This window comes from Chiloscyllium plagiosum, unplaced genomic scaffold (assembly GCF_037043375.1).
Source record: "Chiloscyllium plagiosum isolate Xiang-an unplaced genomic scaffold, Cpla_swu_hap1 HiC_scaffold_3, whole genome shotgun sequence".
NCBI classification, from domain to species: Eukaryota; Metazoa; Chordata; class Chondrichthyes; order Orectolobiformes; family Hemiscylliidae; genus Chiloscyllium; species Chiloscyllium plagiosum.
In genome coordinates, this window is record NW_028270141.1 from 20,936,222 (window position 1) to 20,961,771 (window position 25,550).

The 25,550-nt window shown below is 40.8% G+C and overlaps 1 long non-coding RNA gene across 1 annotated transcript in view; it reads right to left on the reverse strand.

Moving 5' to 3' along the window:
* Window positions 1-25,550, reverse strand: part of LOC148150533 (uncharacterized) — a 101,484-nt gene that overhangs the window by 61,872 nt on the left and 14,062 nt on the right. The gene's annotated exons all lie outside the window — the stretch shown is intronic.

Sequence of the window (25,550 nt, forward strand, 5' to 3'; positions counted from 1 at the left end):
AACTGCACTGTGAGCCAAGAACCCCCTATTTATTCTGAAGGAACCTCAGTTTAACCTTTACCACGGGCAACATAGAGGAGTTGGAAATCCGCAGTAATCTAATGCATGCCTGTGACTTAAAACATTATATGTGCATTTGTATTGTAACTTTGTCTGCCTAAAGATATCCCAAAGTGCTGCTTCGAAAAGGAAATATATTACAGCAGTCACTGTTGTGACATATTCAACCAAATTTACACACAGCAAAGTCTCACAAACTGTATTTGGTTGAGAGGTAAATATTGGAAAGGAAACTCGAAAAGCCGCATTGTGCTTTTAATGGAATAATGTCACAGGCTCTTATGCATTCACCCAAAAGGGTAAATGGGGAACATACTTTAAAATCTCATCCAAAAAAATAGCACATTCAAGAATCCAATGGTCAGAAATTTATTCGCACACCAGGGTGTTGCTGCTGAGATCAAATGGGAGTCCTGAGCCTATGTGCACAGATGGTAGAACTCTGAAGGAGATTTTACTGGGGGTGGTAAAATGAGATCATTGGCAGTCTGCCTCTCTAAACTGCTATGACTAGTTCCTGGCAAGGCCCCTCAATTGATGATGGTTCAAAGTAGGATACCCAAAATGTCAAGCCTCTGGGTGAGGAGGGTTAAACTGGGTCCCATTCTATAGTTACCTGCCTCCTCAGTTAGTTGCATTAAGATTAACTTAAACATAGCTACACAGATCAGACTCTGGATTGTCCATTAAGCATAGACATTGGAACATTGATCTATTACGACAGGTAATACTGATGGCATTGACCCTGATAGTTGAGTCATGGATTTTGAGATTGCTGGTTTTTGCAGGTTAGCTGAAATCCTGTTTGCTTTCCTTACTGACTTGCTTCCAGCACTCAGAGCAATAGATTGACTGTTCATTCTGTCTACAGCACAGCCATGTTTAATTGTTATCCTCAAGCTGTGACCTTCACACCAAATTAGTCCATATATTGACCTATCAGGCCAATGACAAAGGCAGACCAGAGGTTACATTCGGATATTAAACCCCATTTTTTTAGATATTCTTGGAAGGACAAACACAACATGTCTTTTGACTCATGCCCTCAGTCTGAGAAATAACCCACAGGAGATGGTGTCCTGTTAAGAGGAGGCAATTAAATTGCTTTGCATCCTTTGAGATTACAATATTTTGGGTGTTCACACAGGGAAGCTTTCAGTCAGGGAACTCTATTCTCCAAGGTTGCATTATCAGCTAGTCTTTGCATGTGGTTTTATTTTAAACAAACACACATTGTTCAAAAGTTCAACATGTCATAAGTAATTTGGGGTTCTGATCTATTGTCATGACAATTACATTAAACTTAACTTAGCACCGCTGCTTAGCTCAATGTAGAGCCAGTTTTGTCAAACATAAAGGAAGGTTGTGCCAGTTGCATTGAAGAGAAACTGATTTGGTAAAGGAAGCTTGGAACAGTGGTTAAATCACTTACTTGCACATGCACAGAAACTCGTGTTGCAGACCCTGGATGCCACTTCTCGTGTTTCTGTCAAAGGTTGGAGGGTTGGAGGTGGATGAGGAGGGATTGTGTCACACTTCCACTGCAGACATTTGCACATATCCTGTTGTGGATGCCTCTTCCGACTTCCATCCCACTAACGCCAGGCTGATCTCAAGGCTGATCATGGATTGTTGCTGTGACAAACTGGCTGCATATTTGTCAACTTAAAAACAGTCACTGGATGTGAAAAGCTGAGAGATGTTGCAACAGGAACTTGATACAGTTAGGGTCAGCCATATTGGAGCAGCCATGATCCTATCAAATGGCAGATTGGGCTTTCATTGAGTGGCCTACTCCTGTTCCTATTTCTTATCATCTTATAAATGCCATCCAAATATTAGCAATAGTCTACCCAATTCTCTCATTAAATAAAATAGATAGCTCCAATGGTTATCCTTTGCACCAGCCAGAAGAATGAATTTTATAATTTGACCTGATCATACTATACTGAAATTTGGATGACATTTGAAAATTCAAATTATCTCTTTGAAGGACAGACAGATGAATTCCCAAAACAAGTCATTTATTAGTGGTGCTGTGATGGTTACTATCCTGAGGGAAATGTGATAAAAAAAAATTAAAGAAGGAAAAACTGTGAAATTCCTCTCTGACCTAGAGGGTAATTAGATTAAATATTAATTCAATAGCCCATACATTCTACTCACAGTTTTTGACTCTACTCCAACTGTTTAAGATTTAATTATTACAGATACATATATTTACTCAGTAAATTATGTTCAAAGAGAACTTTAATGATAATTGGGAAAGTTGCAATCTGTTTAGTAAAAGTTTGTAGAGTCGTAGAGATGTACAGCTCGGAAACAGACTCTTTGGTCCAACTTGTCAAGCTGACCAGATATCCCAACCTAATCTAGTCCCATTTGCCAGCACTTGGCCTATATCCTTCTAAACCCTTCCTATTCATATACCCATCCAGATGCCTGTTAAATGTTGCAATTGTATCAGCCTCCACCACTTCCTCTGGCAGCTCATTCCATACAAGCACAACCCTCTGTGTGAAAAAGTTGCCCCATAGGTCCCTTTTAAATCTTTCCCTTCTCATCCTAAACCTATGCCCTTTAGTTCTGGACTTGCCCACCCAAGGGAAAAGACTTTGTCTATTTATACTATCCATGCTCCTCATGATTGTATAAACTTCTATGAGGTGTAGGCTCTGGGTTTTTATTTTCGCTGTCCAAACAACATCAAGATTAGATTCATTTTCCTGAGTTGCAGTCATTAGGGACAGAATCGTTACTGGGTCTGAGGACTGTGGGTTATGGCAACATTTATGTCAATATCAGATGAGAATGTGGTACGGTCAATCTCAAAATGGAGCCATCTCTTTTCCTTCTTTCATACTTTTCACAAATAGTCTGGTGAGGTTTCTTGGCTCTAATTGCCCACTTAATATTCAGCTTCCTGTCTTATCCTACCTGCCAAACAGGTTAGAGGTTGAGGAAACTCAACATGGAAGTACCTGGTGAACTCAGTGTGCAGTTTGCACAAAACCTTCATGCCGGACACTGGCACCAACATCTCAGGGCATGCTCATGGGCACCAGGCACACATACCCCATTCCCGGGGATATGTTCCTGCCTTTGAGAATCCTCATGGCATGCCTCCAATCCACTTCCTGGAAGCTCTGTACTTTAATATTGTCCTTGGTTGCACTGGCAACTATCATTATACTGCAGCAAAGACACAGCACTCCAGCTCATTGACTGGACCAGGCTGCAACTCCAGGTTCATTACTTACTGCGGGGCTGGGGGTGGATAGTTAATGAGGCAAGTTTGCTCAGATATCGTGAGGTAATTCACTACGCCTCGTGGCAAGAAATCCTTCTCAAAATCTGTACGCAACTCAGATTTAGCGGAAAAGAAGCAAGATGCAGCAGACTTTTGGTGTGATTTCTGCCAACCAGGAAGATGCCAGTTCAGTCCTCAAAGGGACAAGAAATGCTATCAAAGGACAACAGTGCCCAAAAATGGAGGTAGCCTAAGATATCTGAGGTTAAATCAGAGGGAGAGGAGGTCATTGCAAAGCTATCATATTCTACTCTTGTTGTAGGGAATCCTCATGGAATACCGCTTTCTGATTTTCCGCAGTGAGTTGACTGCTATCTATCCAAGTTGTAGGATTGTGGAGGGAAATCCAGGCCAAAGTACTTGATGAAGATCTTCAAACCATTGCTTTGTTGTTCATTTTACTTAGTTTAGTATTCCACTACAAGCTTTGACTGAATTGTTTCAGCAAGGATTAAATAAATGTTGCAGAGTGAGGTTTTTAACAACGTGGTGAATGTGGTTTTATACAAACACTGCTTTTTAAAAAGATTTTTCTTTTGTATTTGTCCATATTTACCCAGCATTCAGAAAATCCAGCAAATTAGGACAATCTCAGACACAATCTTTTCAATTTAACCTCAAGTTTAATTAGTCTTTTTGTTGGTTTTGCAATTTTAAAATGACTATTATCATGCAAAATAACACTAAAGGGTAAGCAACTATTCACACCTCGAGTAGTCAGTCACAAACACTCTCTGCAAATATTAAATTCATTTGATTTTTGACATGGAGTCATAGAGTCATACAGCATGGAAACAGACCCTTCAGTCCCACCAGTCCTCGCTGAACATGTTCCCAAATTAAACTAGACTCGCTTGCCCGCTTTTAAGACCATAAGACCATAAGACATAGGAGTGGAAGTAAGGCCATTCGGCCCATCGAGTCCACTCCGCCATTCAATCATGGCTGATGCGCATTTCAGCTCCACTTACCAGCGTTCTCCCCGTAGCCCTTAATTCCTCTAGACAACAAGAATCTATCAATCTCGGCCTTGAAGACATTTAGCGTCCCGGCTTCCACTGCACTCCGTGGCAATGAATTCCACAGGCCCACCACTCTCTGGCTGAAGAAATGTCTCCGCATTTCTGTTCTGAAATGACCCCCTCTAATTCTAAGGCTGTGTCCACGGGTCCTAGTCTCCTCGTTTAACTGAAACAATTTCCTAGCATCCACCTTTTCCAAGCCATGTATTATTTTGTACGTCTCTATTAAGTCTCCCCTTAATCTTCTAAACTCCAACGAATACAATCCCAGTATCCTCAGCCGTTCCTCATATGTTAGACCTGTCATTCCAGGGATCATCCGTGTGAATCTCCGCTGGACACGTTCCAGTGCCAGTATATCCTTCCTGAGGTGTGGGGACCAAAACTGGACACAGTACTCCAAATGGGGCCTAACCAGAGCTTTATAAAGTCTTAGTAGTACATCTCTGCTTTTATATTCCAACCCTCTTGAGATAAGAGACAACATTGCATTCGCTTTCTTAATCACGGACTCAACCTGCATGTTTACCTTTAGAGAATCCTCGACTAGCACTCCCAGATCCCTTTGTGCTTTGGCTTTATTAATTTTCTCACCATTTAGAAAGTAGTCTATGCTTTTATTCTTTTTGCCAAAGTGCAAGACCTCGCACTTGCTCACGTTAAATTCCATCAGCCATTTCCTGGACCACTCTCCCAACCTGTCTAGATCCTTCTGTAGCCTCCCCACTTCCTCAGTACTACCTGCCTGTCCACCTAACTTCGTATCATCGGCAAACTTCGCTAGAATGCCCCCGGTTCCCTCATCCAAATCATTAATATATAATGCGAACAGCTGTGGCCCCAGCACCGAACCCTGCGGGACACCGCTCGTCACCGGCTGCCATTCTGAAACAGAACCTTTTATCCCAACGCTCTGCCTTCTGTTAGACAGCCAATCCTCAATCCATCCCAGCAGCTCACCTCGAACACCATGGGCCCTCACCTTGCTCAGCAGCCTCCCATGTGGCACCTTATCAAAGGCCTTTTGAAAGTCTAGATAGACCACATCCACTGGGTTTCCCTGGTCTAACCTACTTGTTACCTCTTCAAAAAATTCCAACAGGTTTGTCAGGCATGACCTCCCTTTACTAAATCCATGTTGACTTGTTCTAATCAGACTCTGCTCTTCCAAGAATTTAGAAACCTCATCCTTAATGATGGATTCTAGAATTTTACCAACAACCGAGGTTAAGCTGATTGGCCTATAATTTTCCATCTTTTGCCTTGATCCTTTCTTGAACAAGGGGATTACAACAGCCATCTTCCAATCATCCGGGACCTTTCCTGACTCCAGTGACTCTTGAAAGATCTCAACCAATGCCTCTGCTATTTCCTCAGCCACCTCTCTCAGAACTCTAGGGTGTATCCCATTTTGGCCCATATCCCTTCAAACATTTTCTATTCATGAACTTATCCAAATGTCATTTGAACATTGTATCTGTACCTGCATCCTTGGCTTCATTACAATCTATTGTTTCGGATTAATGTTTTCCTTGTAATCCTTATACAAGGTAGAAAATTGACGAAAAAATACTCAAAACGGTTTAAAGCAAGATGACTACAAATTGACATACAATGTACTCACTGCAGCAATCACATCTTTCATAAATACTCTGTGAAATATTCATCACAATAAACTGATGTTCAGGACAGAGATATTTCTTTCAGGGACTTGATTTAAAAATTGACTTTGACAGGCAGCAGTAGCTGACGATTATGTGAAGGTCAATCTGAAAATCCGTATCAAAGTGTGCATGTATGAAAGTCGGATTTGGTGTTGGACTGGGGTGTACAAAGTTAAAAATCACACAATACCAGGTTATAGTCCAACAGGTTTATTTGGAAGCACTTACTTTTGGAGTGCTGCTCCTTCATCAGGTGGTTGTGGAGTATAAGTTTGTAAAACGCAGAATTTATAGCAAAAGTCATAGCACTTATTACTTGCTTAGACTAGATTAAGTATATTAAAAACTATTCTCTTTTGATTTAAAGTTCAAGGAAACCTATTCCTAATTAGTTGTTACATCACAGCATATGAAGTGTTAAATACTCATTGAATTTACAAGCATAACATATTAATTTCAGGTATTCTTATTAAAAGGACATAGAGCCAAGAAAATGACCAAGACTGTAAATTTTGGCCAATGTATTTCAGTGACTGTCTAGAGGCCTTTGTGGGTTATCCTCAGTATCAAGGGAAACCCAGACAAGAGTCAAGGAAGTTGCAGAGAGAAAGATCTCAAAGGGAAAAATGCATTACAAACTGAAGTGTAATTTCCTGTAGGTTATCTGAGATTGTGAACATGATAGGAGCAGAGAAATGTACTGGTGTTGGCTTCTTTCAAGAATACCAAAGAACAAGATTTAAAAGCCAGTTTTAACCATGGTCTGTGTGTGCTAGTGGATGAAGGTCGGTGCTGTAATGGTCACTGCAGGGAAAACTCTGAGTCATCCTTGTGTTACAAGTAAAAAGGAGGGCAGATTCTTTCTGTCTCTTCCTGCTGGAAACCAGATAGGAAGTGAAACTACAGTCAAAGAAAAATAGGCCAAAGGCCTTTCAGCTGACCAAGGATCTGAAAATTGACTGGTCTCCCACCAATATCAGTGCTAACGTATCAACCCATTTAAAAATCACAAAGACTACATTTCACAAATTTCACAGAATGATCCACTTATCTTTGTATCTCATTTTAGAGTCCCTTTTTATTCCTAACCCAACAGCATTTGTGTAGTTATTAGTTCTTCCCATGTTTACTAACTAATAAACTCATTCTTCTGTTAACGCAAGAAAGCCCGGTTAAATTGGCTCCTTTTAAAACTTAAATTCATTTGGTCTTGCAGAAAGGTATCCACAAGGCAAGAGCTCCTTTTAGTTAAATTTGTTGTGATGAATCAATGGACAGGTGAATAAAGATGAGGAGCCATTTCGTCCCTTCACACCTTGGAGTTTAGCAGTTTGCAGTATCCCACTTGGAAACTTAAGGAATTGCGGAACCTCACCTAAGGACTGGTCATAACGTAACTGGTCATAACGTAACATTCAGGAACATGTTTCTCCCAACTCCACTTCAGGTCCGATGATGTTTGCCAGCTTCTGCTTGTCTCCCTTTCTTTCCTGGCCCCTTGCCTCCAGTGCTTCCAGTCACCTCTTCTACTCGCAACTTCCTCTTGTAGTTCACTTCAGCAGGAGATGCTTTTGTAACATTACTGCGTATTGTATTGTGTACAGTAGGTACAAGGCAGTCTGAGCCAATAATACACTCAGACCAATTAATGGAGTGACTTGACACTGCAAAATCTGAGCTGAAATCTTTGGCAGACCTAAATTTGTAACAATGATACAGTGGTGTCCTCCAAAGTCACAATGAAGTATTCATGTGTCTGAGATGATGTAAAAGCTGATGATTGTGCATTACTTAAGATATTGGGCTCACAGCAGAAACCATCAAACAGGTCATTAATCTTAGATTAAAGCCCCTAGGGTCAAATTAATATTTCCAAAATTAGTTCCACTCTTAATGTTTGGACGTTACAACATTTACTGCGGACAACTCAAACATTGTATATTTTGAGCACTCCCAAATGAAAATGACAAATGTAAATGCTCAGACTAATTTATACCTATTTTGCTGCAACTTTGATCTTAAGAAGAGATCTGTAATCTAAACACAATCTACAAGTCAGACATTAGTCAGAATTTTTACACTACTGGTTCAGTTGGCAGTCAGCAGAATTCTATTCTGTTTTCAGGGTACGATTTAATAACAATAAATCAAATAGTCAACAAACTCATTTGAGAGCTGACTTAATGAAGGCTGAAGCATGCCAGACGTTACTGCTTTCTGGAGAAACCTTACTGTATGTCTGAAATGGTTTTCATTTCTCAGCTATAACCTCACTGTAAGTACAGAAATACTTAGAAGTCGACATAATTAGAACAGGATAGTGGAGTTCTAAACACAAATGATTCCATGCATGTTCCTGACACTGTTACCTCATTCTTTATGCATGTGGTGCAGGGAATTTCTTTTTCTCTTTTGCGCTTGCAATGCCTCTGATCTGTTTATTGTTATGCGTTACACTTTAGAGAAGAAAACAGAATATAATAGATCTACAGAACGTTATTCTCATCTTTTCAATGAGATCATAAATGAAGGCTCAATAGTTCTGCTCAGGTGGATGTCGAACACCTTGTTACTCAAATACCATGATAGTTAGCTAAAACAAAATATTTACAGTAGAATACTACATTTTTATCATGTCCTCATGACATTTGAAAGTGTCTCACAGCAACTCTTGAAGTGGGTTCATGGCTATTAGACAGCAACACAGAAGCCAAACTGAACATAGTGAAGTTACACAAACAACAATGGGGTGAATGACCTATTTAATTCTTTCTTGAGTGGGCAGGGAATAAATCTGAGCCACAAACAGTGAGCTATTGGGAGTCTCATGCCAGTGAAGGTGGAATTAGCCCACAACCGATTGGAATACTAGGTGGATTTGAATTGCTGGGACTAGAGTGGTAGAGGAATCAGGAGTCCAGCAGCATGTATAAGTCCTGCAGATGGAGAAGGCTCTCTGACATTTAGTGAGTTTGGGGACGGTGCCAATATACCAACCTGCTTTCTAGATATTTTGTAATCAGCTTGTTTAGGGATGTGTTGACACACCTCTGACCTGGCTCAGAGATAGGGGCATTACCATTTCACCACAAGATTGTCTTTGGGATTGTGATCTCCAGATTATGCCCTGCTGTACCATCTTCACACTGTCTTGAAGGGTATGCCTAAATTCAGTCAAGCACAGAGCACTATCTCCACTCTCCATTCACATTCAGGCACAGCACACATAGTAACTTGGTGAAGGTGCCACACTGGCTGAGTGACCACCCAATGTCCTGGAGAAGGGAGTAGCTGCAGTGCTTTGAAGTCCTTCCTTTCCACAACTCACATCCACTGCTCAGTGTCTCACTGCATTCACCACAGACCGTCATTACATTTACATGACAGTGCTTGAAGTGATGGGGTGTGGCTCACACAGGAGCCTTGGAAGTTGAGTGAACAAAAGTTTCACTTCAACCAACACTGGCCTCTTGTAGCGGCATTGCTGCTAACTTCAACATCACTGAGAAGCCCAATTTGCAATCACCTTTGTTGCAAGTCATCTTTCATCTGACCCTGAAGCACCTTCACTTTGCGTGCTTTGTGTATTTCTTGCTACAATGTGTGAGGCAAATGTGAATTCTGTGCTTTTACCAATCAAACTGACACTTACCCCATCCATCACGGGTACGGTCTTAGCAATTTTCTAGTTGCAGTTCACATCAACAGAATGGAAAGGGAAAGCATAAAAACCAGCCCACGGGGAACACCATCAGTGCTGGGCTCTGCCTAACTACCAAGCACCCCTCCCCCAATACTCCATGTCATCCTTTACTTTGTTTTACCCTTTCTACCCATCCCCTGTATGTGGAGACCTACCAATTGGCAGTTTGCCTGTAACTGTCCTCCCTTCCGACTGAATGCAGTGGCTCTGTAGCTTAGACCCATGTTGTTTACCATTAATGGGGAACATGTAATTTTTGTTTCTGCTTGCTAAATTCTGATTATATTTTATTCCAAAAGCTCGCCACTGTTTTGAATGTAGCCACTATTAACTTTACAGAGCCAGTCACTGCATTAATGTTTATTTTACTTAGTGTACATATGAATCAAACAGCTCAAGAGAGGTATTATTTTGGATGGAGTGCCTGGGTACATACACAGAATGGATAGGGAATTGAAATTATCTACTCATGAACTGCATAGTCTCAGGGACTAAAGGTGTAGTAGAATCATCTTGCCCACCAGTTGAAAACAAAAAGGAAAAGCATCTCTAAAGCAACATTAAGAAAGATCTGCATTTAATAGAGCACCAGCTCTCCACACTCCCGCTCCTAAAACCACTCTCTGTCTGCCAACTGCAGAATTATCCTACTGACATAAATTGGTATCGGATTGAATCTTTAGGGAAAATTCTTATGGAGGATGTCAATCCACTGTGCCTTCTCTTATCCCTTTGGGTTAACGTTGTTAACTTTGGAAGACCTTCTAAACGTGCTTGATGAGGATAAGGCAATGGTCAAGAGTTATGCTGAGGTATGCAACTAAATCTGCAGTGTGGAAACAACACACTGTGGACAGCCATGCTTCTATTGATGTAGTCGCTATGTTTGTCTCAGTGAGAATAGAGCACTGATTATGATTCTTTGTACAGGAGAAAGTGAGGACTGCAGATGCTGGAGATCAGAGTCGAAAAGTGTGGCGCTAGAAAAACACAGGAGGCCAGGCAGCATCCGAGGAGCAGGAGAGTCGATGTTTTGGGATGAAGAGCTTTTCCAGCACCACACTTTTCGACTCTGATTCTTTGTCTGTCCACTTTGCATTTTTTTTTTACTGTTTGTCATCAAGGTTCATCCATATTTGTTACTTGGAACCGAAACCTAGTCATTCTTAAAAGAACAGATGATGACTGGTGCTATTTGTGGATGAGCACTTAAATCTATTCATGTGACACTCCTCTGTCTATATTTCTAATGCCAGTTGTATCTAACACTGCTTGTTTTAAATGACTCAACACCTCTGCTAGAATAGCAGACAAGTAAGCCCCCAACAAATATATTAAGTGCTTGTCTGCTGACATCGCTAACAGTAATTTCTGGGCTGGACTATTTTTTTGCACTTTTCTAGATTAATAGCTACTTGGTCAGATATAGTGCAAATGAGTTGCAAAATAATACTCTCTCCTCTATCCCTGCAAAATACCTGAATTTCTAATTTCAAAATGTCTGCCTCATCATGATATTTCAAGGTCAGGTTTCCTCAATTGCATAGAGGGAATTTCCAGAGTAAAAGAGATGCAAGGCTAGGGAGGATGGAGTGGGGGTTGGAGGGAAAAGAACAATGTGTCAGGTCTTCACCAACCTTTCTGTTGTCCCCGGAACATCCAGGGGACAACAGGTCTTGAAGCCAGGGCTAAAAACCAAACACTGAGGGAGCATAGGGGAATTGGCAACCATCTCATTTGATCACAGGCAGCATGCAATATGTTGGGCCCTTATGAGAAATGGACTGTATGCCAGCACCCTGCTGACTGGACGATACAGGCCATTGCAAGAAAATGAGAGAAAGGTTAACTTGCTTTTCATTTCAGGGACATCAGGCAAGGAATTGGTGCTAGAAATATTTGACGACTGACTTCAGATAGCTGCCTGAAAGCTTAGTTTTGGGGGCTCTTAGACTTAACCTCTCCTGTATGAGACCTTGCTAGAGGATGGTCATAAATTGGAACCGCACTTGACTGTGGTTCATGATCTGAATAAGAGAACCTGACTAGAGCTATGGAAAGAATGTGCAGTGAAAAGTGCTAACAAGTAGGGGTTGAGCAAGGGCTACAGTAGCACCAAGCCTTTCCGTTGCCATACCAATCTCCTTTGGAGATTCAGAGTGACTTCATGCATTGCAGTTTTGACACTGTGACTATTGCCTCGGGGTTTACACAGCTGTCTTCATAGCTTATGAAGGGAGGAGAACCATTTTATCTGAGGCAAGGTTGGAATTAAAAGCCTCAGAAAGGATATTACGCCACACACTCCACCACGCAAATTCCTAATCCAACACGCTGACACCCCTGCTATCTCAGTGCATGAAAACAGATCTGCAGAGCCTTACTTTTCTTACATTTTCTGGAAACATGTTATTGGAAAGAAATGAAACAAATAAACGTTGGAGTCATTCTGTTTTAAATAGAAAAGCAAAGATGAAAAATTATTGTAAATTAAAATGTTTTTCTCATGTAGTACGGTTATATTTATATTTGGTTTAATGCGTCATTTCAACCCAGACAGTTGTGCGTTGTGTAAGAGTAATCAAAACAACAAAACAAGAGTGGTGATTTACGCAACAGAAGTTTGTAGATCTACCCAAAATTTTAATTGGATCAGTGGCCAACCAAGTAGTCACAACAGTAAATTGATGAACTCCTCTCTGGATATGGTCCATCAATGACATAACAAATACTACAAATAACTAAGAAGCATCAATAATGTGTTTTTATTTAAGATTTATCCTTTACTTTGATATAACAAGAAACATTATGAAGCGCTATTCTACTTTGTGCAACAAAATTAGCAAAATACATTCATCATCTCTTCCTGGTTATACTGTAACAGTCTGGGAGACTGCAGATTATTTTTTGGTATATCATTAAATAAATATTATATGTCATTTAAAGATTAGTTTCAGCCAATGGTATGCAAAAATAAACTATTCTATCTATGTCAGGGAGAATCTTGTACATGGAACAGACAAAGTCCATCCACATTGTAATCTAGCAACTATGTAGGTGCCACAGCCTATGACAGAAACTAATTAGGTCAAAGATTGCTATGTATCTGGGTAGACTCTCTTTGAAATGTTGATGTATGTAAGTCCGCAGACTAGGGAAAGAGAGCAATTAATTATCGTTGACGGCTGACCCATCAAGATATAGCCTTGGGGAAAAAAATATTTAATGACTCAATGTTAACACCCATGACTAGAAAGACATCTATTGACATGAAAACACTGTCCCAGCTGTTCACCGCGAGTGGTGTTTGCTTGTGAAAGTGAATTTTGAGAGGTCGGCTTTGAATTGCATTTCTCATGTACAGCGTCGCAACAGAAAGCGTACAAACAATTGTTTTATCCAAAGGGATTGCAGACTATTGAATGATTTAAGAATGGACGGAATTTAGCATTGTTGGTGGGGGCTCCTACTCACTGGTTGGTGAACCAGCTGATGTTCCACATTGTTTTTCTCTGGGAGGTCCAATTCAATTGCCAGGTCAGAAGGCACTTACCTGGAGAATGTTGGGCCATTTACAGTATTTTCAGTTCCCAACAGTGTGGAATTCCCGCCACTGAGAACTGTCAGCCAACCAGAAGATAATAACGCCCAACGGCCTTCACGAGAGATGTCAAGGGATCTTTGGAAAGAGGTGAGTGGGATACACTGGAAACTGCAAGAAGGGGTCACTGCCGAGGAGAGGTATTAATACTTGGCTGGCTTGGTTCTCAGGATTCCCTTTCCTGATGTCTGATACCTTCCACACTGAATAACTGCAAATGACAAATGACTTGGTAGACTGCTGGCAAACCCCAAGAATATACCCAGCTGGAACACCTAGCATCAGTTAAGGCACTGGAAACAACAATGGCACAGACATTCACGTAAAGCTGGAATCGAACCCAGGTCCCTGGTGCTTTGAGGCAGCGGCACTAACCACTGAGCTACTGCGCCGCCTGATACTGCCTCTACATCTGGACCAGACAGCCTGGGTTCTAGTGTGACCGGCTGAAGACATGTGTAATACCATTTCTTATTAGAAAAGAAGAATTGGTTCAGGGATCCTGTGGTGCAGTGGTAATGTCCTTACTCTGAGCTAGCAGGCCTGGGTTCAAGTCCCAGCTGCTCCAGAGAAGTGTTTATGACATCTCTGAACAAAGCAAAAAAGGAAATAGCATGACAGGGTCCTGTTGTGACACAGAGGTAGTGACCCTATCTGTGGACTGGGAGGCCCTTGATTCAATTCTTACCTCCTCCAGAGTGTTTAATAACATCTCTGGACAGGTTGATTAGAAAATATCTCTAACATGGGTTTATTGCATAATCTCTATTGCACATTAAATGTCTTGTGAATCTGTTTCTCCAACTAGCCCATCACTAACAACAATATCTTTCGCTGTTAACATTCCCTGGATCTGGTAATGTGAGTTGTTAAAGTCCTCCCTCTGGCTTTAAAAAGAGCTGGGTTTTAACCAGGGGGCTCCTACCAAGGAGGTAGCGACACAGGACAGACTCAGCACAGGACTGCTCATTCTTACAACTCAAGTGGGAAGAATTATAAGGGCCTGATACCACTTATCGCTGGGAACAGCCAATCAGGGAAATAACCTGAAATATCTATTCAAAAGCTCCTGAGTTTACATTTCAATTATCAGTCTTAATTTGGGTGTGAAGTTACTAAACAGTCTGGCTGAGATAACGCGGTTATTCTGTAACTTGCCTTTCGTGCAGGTACATGTAATATCTGCTTATTTGTGGTAAATAGTATATTTTCCAATACGTACTAAACATTTTGTTCCAACTCATATCAGGAATAAAAAGTCGCCATACAAATTACAGGCTCAAAGCAAATATTCTAGCACTTCTTTGTAACATAAGCATTTTATCTGTTTCACTTTCCCCGCACTCCACCTTCCCCTGAGGGACACACGCTCAGGTGCTCAGTGAGGAGATTCCTGAAGTTGTAGTCAGGCTGCCTGTGGATGGAATAGCTCGCTGAGGGCTGACCTTTCCTGACGGTGTTAGGAAACCCCACATCTGGATCTTTTTAGGGTGCCACATGTCTTGGTGGCCTGCCTGACTGCTCAATTTTACGGAAGAAAGCCAATTAGCAAGCCACCTGCATAATATGCTGATTGCAGCCGTTTCAATAATTTTTAAATTAATCTGCAAGATCATACAACAGTGCTTTGAGCTCCCATTGCCTCCATGCATTGCCAAGCTCCTGATACAGCCAGGGGCCTATGTGCCATCAGTTAAGATTCACCGCAGAGCTAAATGGAGGCCAAGTGCCCTTTCAAATACCTTCCGTGGCTCCCTACTTCTGCTGGCGGGTAGCCGCAGGGAACCCACGTTGGAACAGGCACATGGCTGCCTCCTTAATTTCCATAGCCCTCATCGTACCTTTCACCATCCTGAGATGCATCAAGCAGCAGGTAAAATTCCAACCAAGAGTAAAAATTCAGAAGTTACACATTTCACTGTATGTACATGATTTAATCACACAGAAGTAAACATTGCTCTTTGGATCTCCAAACAGTCTCCAGTTCATTGGAATATTTACAAAGTATTCATTATACATTTTTTAAGTTGCTGGTTTACTTTTAATGGTCAAAATGATTTAGCTCTTGATGTTCCAAACTGATTTTTAATCAAGCTAATCTGCCAGAAAAAAAATAAGTGATGGGGGCATTCATGTTTGGATATTGTTCATTGTTCATTCACCTGTGGAAATATTGATAATGTGGATGAAACAACTCCGATTAAAAATCATCCAAGGCTGTGGATTGGAACATTCAATAAAGTTGGGGCTTATTTCAAAATATGCTCCATGGAAGAGAAATATCAGTTTGACTTAAATCATTAAATTCTCTTAGCTTTTGTTCCAGATCAGTAGTGATGTGTACATTATCAGACTGCATTTTGTGGAATCCCTAAAGTGTAGAGACAGACCATTTAGCCCATCATGTCCACACCAACCCTCCAAAGAGAACCCAGCCCAGACCTACCTCCCTAACCTTGTAACCCTGCATTTCCCATGGCCAATCCACCTAACCTGCGCATTTTTGGACAATGGGAGGTAACCAGAGCACCTGGAGGAAACCCACACAGACACAGAAAGAATGTATCTAAGTCCACATGGAAAGTTGCCTGAGAGTGGAATTGAACCAGGGTCCCTGGCTCTTTGAGGCAGTAGTGCTGATCAATAAGCCACCGTGTTGCCCTCATTATAAGAGCTCATAATTTATTATTATTTGGAAACTTGGGCTTTAAGGTGGAGGAAGAATGGTTTTTAACTTTTATTTTTGTGACAGCATGATCTGTTTTGTTGAAATAAGGATCAGGAAGCAATTTGGAACAGTGAGCTAAAGATAATATTGACTTTATACAATACATTACAATACAAAACAATACAGGAACAGGCCCTTCGGCCCACCAAGTCAAAGTTCATCACCTCACATTTGTCCAGATTAAATTTCAACTACTATTTCTCTGCTCAAATCTACAATCTATTTCTATCTTGCATTATCCTCTGACAATCCTTTTCACTAATTGCAACTTTGACAATTTTAGTGTCATCCACAAACTTACTAATGAGACCGCCCAGAGTTTTCTCCAGATCATTTATATATATTACAAACAACAAAGGTCCCATCACTGGTCCATGAGGAACACCACTAGTTACTGCCCAACATTCTGAAAAGCACCCCTGCTACTCTCTGTCTTCCATGATCAAACCAGTTCTGTATCCATCTAGCTAGCTCACTCTGGATCCTATGAGACTCTACCTTCTGTACCAGCCTGCCATGAGGTAACTTATCAAATGCCTTACTAAAGTCCATGTAGAAAACATCCACTGCCCTTCCCTCATCAATCATTCTTGTCACCTCCTCAAAAAACATGATATTCCTTGCACAAACCCATGCTGCCTATCACTTACAAGTCCATTTGCTTCCAAATGTGAATAAATCCTGTCTCTCAGTATTTCCTCCAACAGCTTCCTCACTACTGATGTCAGCCTGCAATGACCTGGATTATCTCTGTTTCCCTTCTTAAACAAAGGAACAACATTTCTCATTCTTCAGTCCTTTGGAACTCACCTGGGGCCAAAAAGGAGGCAAATATATCTGTTAAGGTCTCAACTATTTCACCCCTTGCCTCCCACAGTATCCTGGGACAGCTCCTGTCTAGCTCTGAGGACTTGTCTACCTTAATACATTTCAAGGCACCCAATACTTCCTCCTTCATTATGTTGACCTGCACAAGAGTATTCACACACCTTTCCCTAACCTCAACATTGCTCATGTCCCTCTTTTTGGTGAATACCAATGTAAAGTACTCATTAAGGATCTTACCCATATCCTCCCTCCTTTATGCTTGACCAGACTATTTTTTTCCCTCTTGCTTGCAATGTAGCAGAACCTCGGTTATCCAAAGGACACAGGCGGGGAGTATTTCACTCGGTTAATCGAATTCCGGATAATTGAATGTCAGATAACATAGTTTAGCCGAGCATCGGGATATTGCGATCTTGCCGGATAATCGAGGTTCCTCTATGTATGTATGACATACCTTGGGATTCCTCATAACCCTGCTAGACTGGCCGGGACATAATTGCTAAGACATGTGCAATGTGAGTTTTACAACCCAGAAAGAGATAGAGGGGTCCTGCCACAGTCTATTCAGGGATGTAAGATCTAAAATAGCAACCAATCAGGGCAGAAGTTCCTCAGAAGAATACTCCAGGAGCAGAAGGCTGTGGAGATGTCAGAGAGGAAAACACCCTACAAGACTGTGGAAGGCATGAGTTCAAGGAAGCCTAATCCAGAAGCAAGACTGATGAAAGTAGAATCAAGTGAATGTGCCAAACTTTGCCAAAAGGAAACCAGTTACAGCCATGTGATCTGAACAAGGAGCTTGAGCATGAGGATAGAGGTGACCCTTCAATGAGGTATAAATATCTGGAAAGTTAAAAGCTGTGATTCTTTCTTTTGGGGATAATTGTAATGAATTATTCCAATAGTCTTTGTGTAGCAGAATATTCTTGCATGTTTCCCTTCTGTGCAGTAACCATTCAAGTTCTTTCGTTAGGAGTACTTTAGCTGGCTCTTCTGAACATGTTCAGTGATTGAACTCCATGGTAAACAGAAACAGAAAAGTAAAACTTATGGTTGAACAATTCAGGTTTTATTCTGTGATCTGATGCATCCAGCATTACTATCAGCTGGAATCATAACAACTGTTAACTTGATATGTAGTTCACCCATCAGTACTTTGATGAATTTGAAAACATTAATGTGTAAATATTCTGGGGAAGGTTTTTGCATAAATAATTTCTAATGCATATTGCTGGACAACTTTTCAGTTCAAGATTGATCAATTTTATGCAGAATTAATATCCATTGACGGTAGTATTTTAAATATATGTTGATAAATTATAAAAATTAGGGATTTATTTTACCATCCAAGTGTTTGTTATTGTCATGTATTTACAGATTATCTGCAGAAGTGCTCACAAATATCAATAAAACAATGAATTATCTAAACACAAAACAGAAACTGTGAAATGTTGTTTACGTTTTTGGCCCCAACTAACAATGTTTCATAAATAGGCTTTACCTGACATAATGCAAGCCATGGTTAATGCGATCAGTTCAGAGACTTGACCCGTTATCTAATATTTTAAATTTCTATTTCCAGAAACCTTTTATTATAAACTAATAAAATTTTTAGACATTTATTTCAATGAAAACTCCTGAAACAAAACATATTTAAAGGTCACAATCGTAAGGTCATGTATTATACATGCTTATACATTTGCCTGTTTCCCAAAACCTTTGGGGTATTGCATATTTGTTACAGCACATGCATCTAACAAACCAGGCTGCAGAATAATTGAAATTATCCAGACCAGCTGAAAGTCTGCCAACGTTGACCCTCTGGACTGTACTTTTGCCTGTTGTTATGTCAATCTGATGATTCTTGGATGGTACCTATAGATCCACACAGTAGGTGGGTTCTCAGTGGGAAAGCTGAAAGTACATAAGATCCTTCAGCAAGCTAATCAAGGTCATAAACTCTGTACGCCTCACTCAAGCCTTTACAAGCACTCCAACCGTTTGCATGTTGCTCAGTTTCACATATCTGATGCAAAGAAAGTGGGTGACTGGATAACAACGAGTATTTCTGCCAATGGAACGATAATTCTATTTGGCCAATCTAAGCTCATTCATTCCAAACCAGCCCTAAAGACCAATCATTGTGATATCCAATTAATGCTGAAATGATTCCAGGTTTTCCACCTGCACCACATTGTCTGAAAGTCAACCGATGAAACTGTGCAAAGAACTTCAATTTTAAATATGCTTTTTAATTAAACTGAGCCAAGTCCCTGTATTTAATTATTGCAGTTTAACTTAATTTTCTTGATTTGGATTTTTTATGCTGTTCAATGTTTGGTTTACAATCGATCACATCATTTATCAAGTGTATATTTTCCTTGAAAATCTTGGTTACTCTTGGAGTATATAACTAGAGCTATGCGAAAATACATAAACCAAGAGAATAATTTCAATATTTTCCTGTTGTAGTTTATCATATATGGAGAACCTTCAAAACAGGTGAATAAAAAGGCATTTTTGTACATTGAAGTGCGGGTCCTACTTAATTGTTTCATTAATCCTCCTACCAACATTGCTTTTTTCTACAAGTGACTGATACTGGAGATGACCGATTCCATTTTACAAATCACACATTGTGCGCTGGAATTGTTAAATTCCCCCTCTGTATTAGACAACACGCTTTTATCTCCCCAACCTTCCACAAAATTAAATCCCACAATGCGAGGACATTCTGCCTCTGACCTGTTTTCAGGTGGCACTGTGTGGCATGTATGAATTTAACCTGTCAAATCTTTGCCCTTTGTTTGATAATCAGCGCATGGCTTGAAATGTAGAAGGGAAAGGAACTGTAAGAGCAGAAGGCATTTTGTTTCAATTTCCCGGCCTGGGGTTGGAAGTTTCCAAAGTCATCTGATTTGAATCTTCCCACTGTTTGTAGTGTTGCTACCTCTGCTGTAAGAACACACTACCTTTGACTTAATAAAAAAAACAAGGTATTTCAAAGGGCAGTTTATGACAAGGTATGACAGCAAGAAAAGAGGACATTCAGATGAGTTAAAAAGGCCATGCTTTTAAGAACATTTTATGAGGAGAGTGAATTAGCGAGAGAGGGTGGTGTAGGGAGGATATTCCAAGCTTTGGTCTTAGATAACACAAGACATGGACATCACTGGGTTAGCAAATCAAATTGGGGATCTCAAGAAGCTAGAGTTGGATGAGTGTGGATATCTTGGTGGTTTTTTTGGATTGAAGGAGGTTACAGAGATAGAGAGGGGCGGCATCTTCAAGGGATTTGAAAGAAAAATGGATGAGAATCTTAAATTCAAGCCTTTACTTGACCAGCGTCAATGTAATTTAAGTATAGAAATGATAGGTGAATGAAACAGAATGGGTTAAGACATGAAAATTAAAACAGAGTCAGAAATGGGAACATAGACCAGCTCTTCTTTTTTATTAAACTGTTTGTAAATGTTATTGCTCACGTCTGGAGAAGGTGAGACCTGAGCTCTGGCCCCCTGGCTCAGAGTTGGAATGCTACTGGTATGCCACAAAAGCCCCCTTCAGATGAGTTTTTACAACAATTAACAGTAGCTTGTTGATTGCCATTAGATGAATTTCTTATTCCAGTCATTTTATAAATTGCAATTTCACTGTCTACTACAGCAGGATTTGAACCCCTGGCCCAGAATATTCACTTAATCTCTAGATTACAGCGACATTGCCAATATCGACCAGCAACCCTTTGCTCAGAAACCAGCCCTTAGGTGTTTTCCGAATCAATTTGTTCAGACATGCTATCACACACACTTCTGGAGCAAATGGAACTTGAACCCAGGCTGCACAGCTCAGAGGTAAGGACACTACCATCAGACCATTAGAGCTCCACAGAAACCCAGCTCCTTTTTCTTCCAGTGGTGTTATTACATACCACTTTACATATATTATGTATTATATAAAACACCACCCAATCACTTGTGATTCTAACCAAAAGAATAATGTATGAGTGTAGCTCATGGAAGGTAAATGTGGCAGTGACAAAAACCACTTGTTATTCCTTCTAGGAGAAAGTGAGGGCTGCAGATGCTGGAGATCAGAGCTGAAAATGTGTTGCTGGAAAAGCGCAGCAGGTCAGGCAGCATCCAAGGAACAGGAGAATCGACGCTTCGGGCATTAGCCCTTCTTCACTCCTGAAGAAGGGCTTATGCCCGAAACGTCGATTCTCCTGTTCCTTGGATGTTGCCTGACCTGCTGTGCTTTTCCAGCAACACATTTTCAGCTGTTATTCCTTCTACCTTCATGCAGGAAGCACAATGGTTGGGAAGTGAACATATTATCTCTTAACTCTCGACATGTTAGACTACATGCATATCATGTTCATTTGGAACAAAAAGTCCAAACTGTCCAGCATCACTTGCTGTCAATCAACTCTAGTTTATCTTTAATAGGGATCTGCATTTCTAACACTGACATCAGTCATCTAAATATTTAATTGGAGTAACTTCAGTTCGGCTTGCACAGTCTGTCAGGAAAGCAGAATGATGATTTGGCAAAAATTGTGGGTTAGAAAGAGATGGTGATAAAGTGGGGCTAGGCATTGTAAACGGGAAACTGAATGGTATGCTTCTGACCAATAACATGAGGGACAGCAAGTGGATCTGATATTGGGGGGGTGGAAATCAAGGGAAAGTTATTGGAGAACACAAGATGCAATGATACCGCTGAGAAAAGATACATTTTGTTGAAAATTTAAATCATGCACTAATCAAGACAATTTGCAAGAAATATTAATGTAAAAGGAAAATAGTATCTATACTACGTGAGAGAAAAATGTTATTAATTGGCAACTAGACTCTGATTGGTAGAGGTGTTGACATGGACAATGCACCATTAATTATGACTGACAGTTAACTGCTACATTTTGTGTAAAGTATCAAAAAGGGTAGGTTGACTCTGATTGGTGAAGTCATTACCTTGAGAAATTATCTAAATAATGGCTGTCCACTATCTTATTATATTGAAGAAGGTGCATTGTGCACACATGTCCATGCTAACCGTGTAGTTCCAATACATTATAAGTGCACCATACTGTGAGCCTGACTGACAATGTAACTCTTTAAGGTCACTCGAACCCCAAAATGTTAATTCCGCTTTCTCTCCACAGATGCTGCCAGATCTGAAAAGGTTCTCCAGTACATGTATGGAATGAGCTGCCAGAGGAAGTGGTGGAGGCTGATACAATTGCAACATTTAAGAGACATTTGGATGGGTACATGAATAGGAAGGGTTTGGAGGGATATGGGCCAAGTGCTGGCAGGTGTGACTAGATTGGGTTGGGATATCTGGTCGGCATGGACAGGTTGGACTGAAGTGTCTGTTTCCATGCTGTACATCTCTATGACTCTATGACTCTAATTTCTGTTTTTTTTTTGCTTTAGGTCTTCAGTATCCACAGTTTTTTGTTGCTCTAATGAATACCTGTGAGGTATTGGTGGAAGATGGTGCCCTCACTATGTGAAAGGCTGTAGATGGGTCAAGAGGGATGAGGACATTTTAATTTTTATAGATACAAAGGATGTCATTTATCATTTTATGAAAAGCTATTTCAGTACTGTGGTGGGGTGAAAACCTACCTGTAATTATAAAGCATGGTATTCCAAGGAAAATGGGCAGAGAGTTGGGAAGTTACAATACGTTCAAGGATTGAAGAAATTCATGGAAAGAGTGCTATTTTCATCAAAGAAAATATTTAAGTAATTTAAATCTGGAGTCATAGAGATGTACAGCATGGAAACAGACCCTTCGGTCCAACCCCTCCATGCCGACCAGATATCCCAACCCAATCTAGTCCCACCAGCCAGCACCCGGCCCATATCCCTCCAAACCCTTCCTATTCATATACCCAGCCAAATGCCTCTTAAATGTTGCATTTGTACCAGCCTCCACCACATCCTCTGGCAGCTCATTCCATACCCGTACCACCCTCTGCATGGAAAAGTTGCCCCTTAGGTCTCTTTTATATCTTTCCCCTCTCACCCTAAACCTATGCCCTCGAATTCTGGGCTCCCCAACCCCTATTTATCCCTATCCATGCCCCTCATAATTTTGTAAACCTCTATAAGGTCACCCCTCAGCCTCTGACGCTCCAGGAAAAACAGCCCCAGCCTGCTCAGCCTCTCCCTGTAGCTCAGATCCTGCAACCCTGGCAACATCCTTGTAAATCTTTTCTGAACCCTTTCAAGTTTCACAACATCTTTCCGATAGGAAGGAGACCAGAATTGCATGCAATATTCCAACAATGGCCCAACCAATGTCCTGTACAGCCGCAACATGACCTCCCAACTCCTGTACTCAATACTCTGACCAATAAAGGAAAGCATAACAAATGCCTTCTTCATTATCCTATCTACTTGTGACTCCACTTTCAAGGAGCTATGAACCTGCACTCCAAGGTCTCTTTGTACAGCAACACTCCCCAGGACCTTACCATTAAGTGTATAAGTCCTGCTAAGATTTGCTTTCCCAAAATGCAGCACCTCGCATTTATCGGAATTAAACTCCATCTGCCACTTCTCAGCCCATTGGCCCATCTGGTCCAGATCCTGTTGTAATCTGAGGTAACCCTCTTCGCTGTCCACTACACCTTCAATTTTGTTGTCATCTGCAAACTTACTAACTGTACCTCTTATGCTCGCATCCAAATCATTTATATAAATGACAAAAAGTAGAGAGCACAGCGCTGATCCTTGTGGCACTCCACTGGTCACAGGCCTCCAGTCTGAAAAACAACCCTGCACCACCACCCTCTGTCTTCTACCTTTGAGTCAGTTCTGTATCCAAATGGCTAGTTCTCCCTGTATTCCATGAGATCTAACCTTGCTAATCAGTCTCCCATGGGGAACCTTGTTGAACGCCTTACTGAAGTCCATGCAGATCACATCTACTGCTCTGCCATCATCAATTTCCTTTGTTACTTCTTCAAAAAACTCAATCAAGTTTGTGAGACGTGATTTCCCACACACAAAGCCCAAGCCCTTTGACTTCTTTTTAGATTTTTACCAAGTTCTTATGTACCTGAGTGTCTCAGCAAGTGAAGCCATTACTCATCATCCCAAAATGACATTCTTGAAAGTAAAAAGATCCATAATTTACATTACATGTTGATTTTTATTTAATTTATTTTGAGAAGAATTACATTTGGCACTAAAAAAGCACTTTGAAGAAAACGACCAAGTAGGAACATAACATTTTGATTTGATGCTGTCTTTTAAAGTGCATTTACCTTTGACTTATGCCTTTTCATGTCTGCTTTTCCACAATTTCTACTAGACACCAATTACTCAGGATTACAGAAGAGGACGCTGGCTGATAACAAAGGCAGAGAGATCTTTTATCATATCAAATGACACTCTGAACCCTGAACCTTCAACAGTGGTGATGCTTAAAAGACTGACATTAGGTAGCTGTATTACACTTAAGGCATTCATTTAAGCTTAAAACATGCCTTTATTTAGTGCTTTGCAATCATCTTGTTCTGATTGTCCTCCAGGATGTTGGAAGAAGTTCTTTGGAATATCAAATTTGTCATAAATAACCAGATAACATGTGATACTGAAACACCAGCCATGAATTTCCCATTTAAAATTGGTATCAAGGGTAATATTTGTGTCGCAATATAACAGTTTTGGGACCCAAGCTTCCAGGTGCTTGCCACTTTAACACACCACCATGTTCCCTGGCCAAGTTCTCTGTCTCAGGCTTGCTGCAAGGCTACAGTGAGGGCCAGTGAGAGCTCAAAGAATACCATCCTGTTTTCAACTTGAGGGACCCTGCACCCTTCAGGGCTCAATACCAAGTTCATTAAAAGTTTAGAGTCTGATTCCAACCTTGCATGTTTTTTACCCACCCCTACACTCAGTCCTGCTATGACATGGGTTGCTTTGAGCACAATCACCCATTCTTATGTACTCCTTGAGCCAATTATCATATTATATGTGCTGCATTCAGCACAGCTCACCCACCTTCTCACTATTAGCTCGTAATATTTCTTATTCAGCTTTTCTTCTGCCCTGGCCTGCTTTCCATTATCTCCTTGTTTACCTACCCTCTCGTATCTCTCTCTCTATCTCTCTCACTCACTCAGAGCTCTGTCTCCACCCATCGCTCCACCCCACTACACCCAACTTCAGCATAAAGATCCTTTTTCCCTAGCTACTAAAGCTCTGAAGAAGAGTTGTCAAACTCAAAACACAAACTCTACTTTCTTCCTACTGAAGCTGCCAGACCTGCCAGAGTTTCTCCAGCAATTTCTGTTTTTGTTTGATGTCAGGCTGTTACTTGACTAGTCTGTGAGACAATTCTCCTAATTTTGACAATAGTTTCCAGACGTTAATCAGGAGGACCTTGCAGAGGCAACAATACTGTGGCTGTTGTTGTTGTCTGTCTGATTTAATTTGGAGTTTGGATACTTTTCTTGGGGTGATACAACTGTGTGGTTTGCTTGGCCACTTCAGAGGACAGTTAAGAGTTAAGCACATTGCTGTGGGTCTGAAGTGATTAGAATCCCTCCGGTGTGGAAGCAGGTATTTGTCCCATTGATTCTGCACTGGCCATCCGAAGAGGATCCCACCCAGA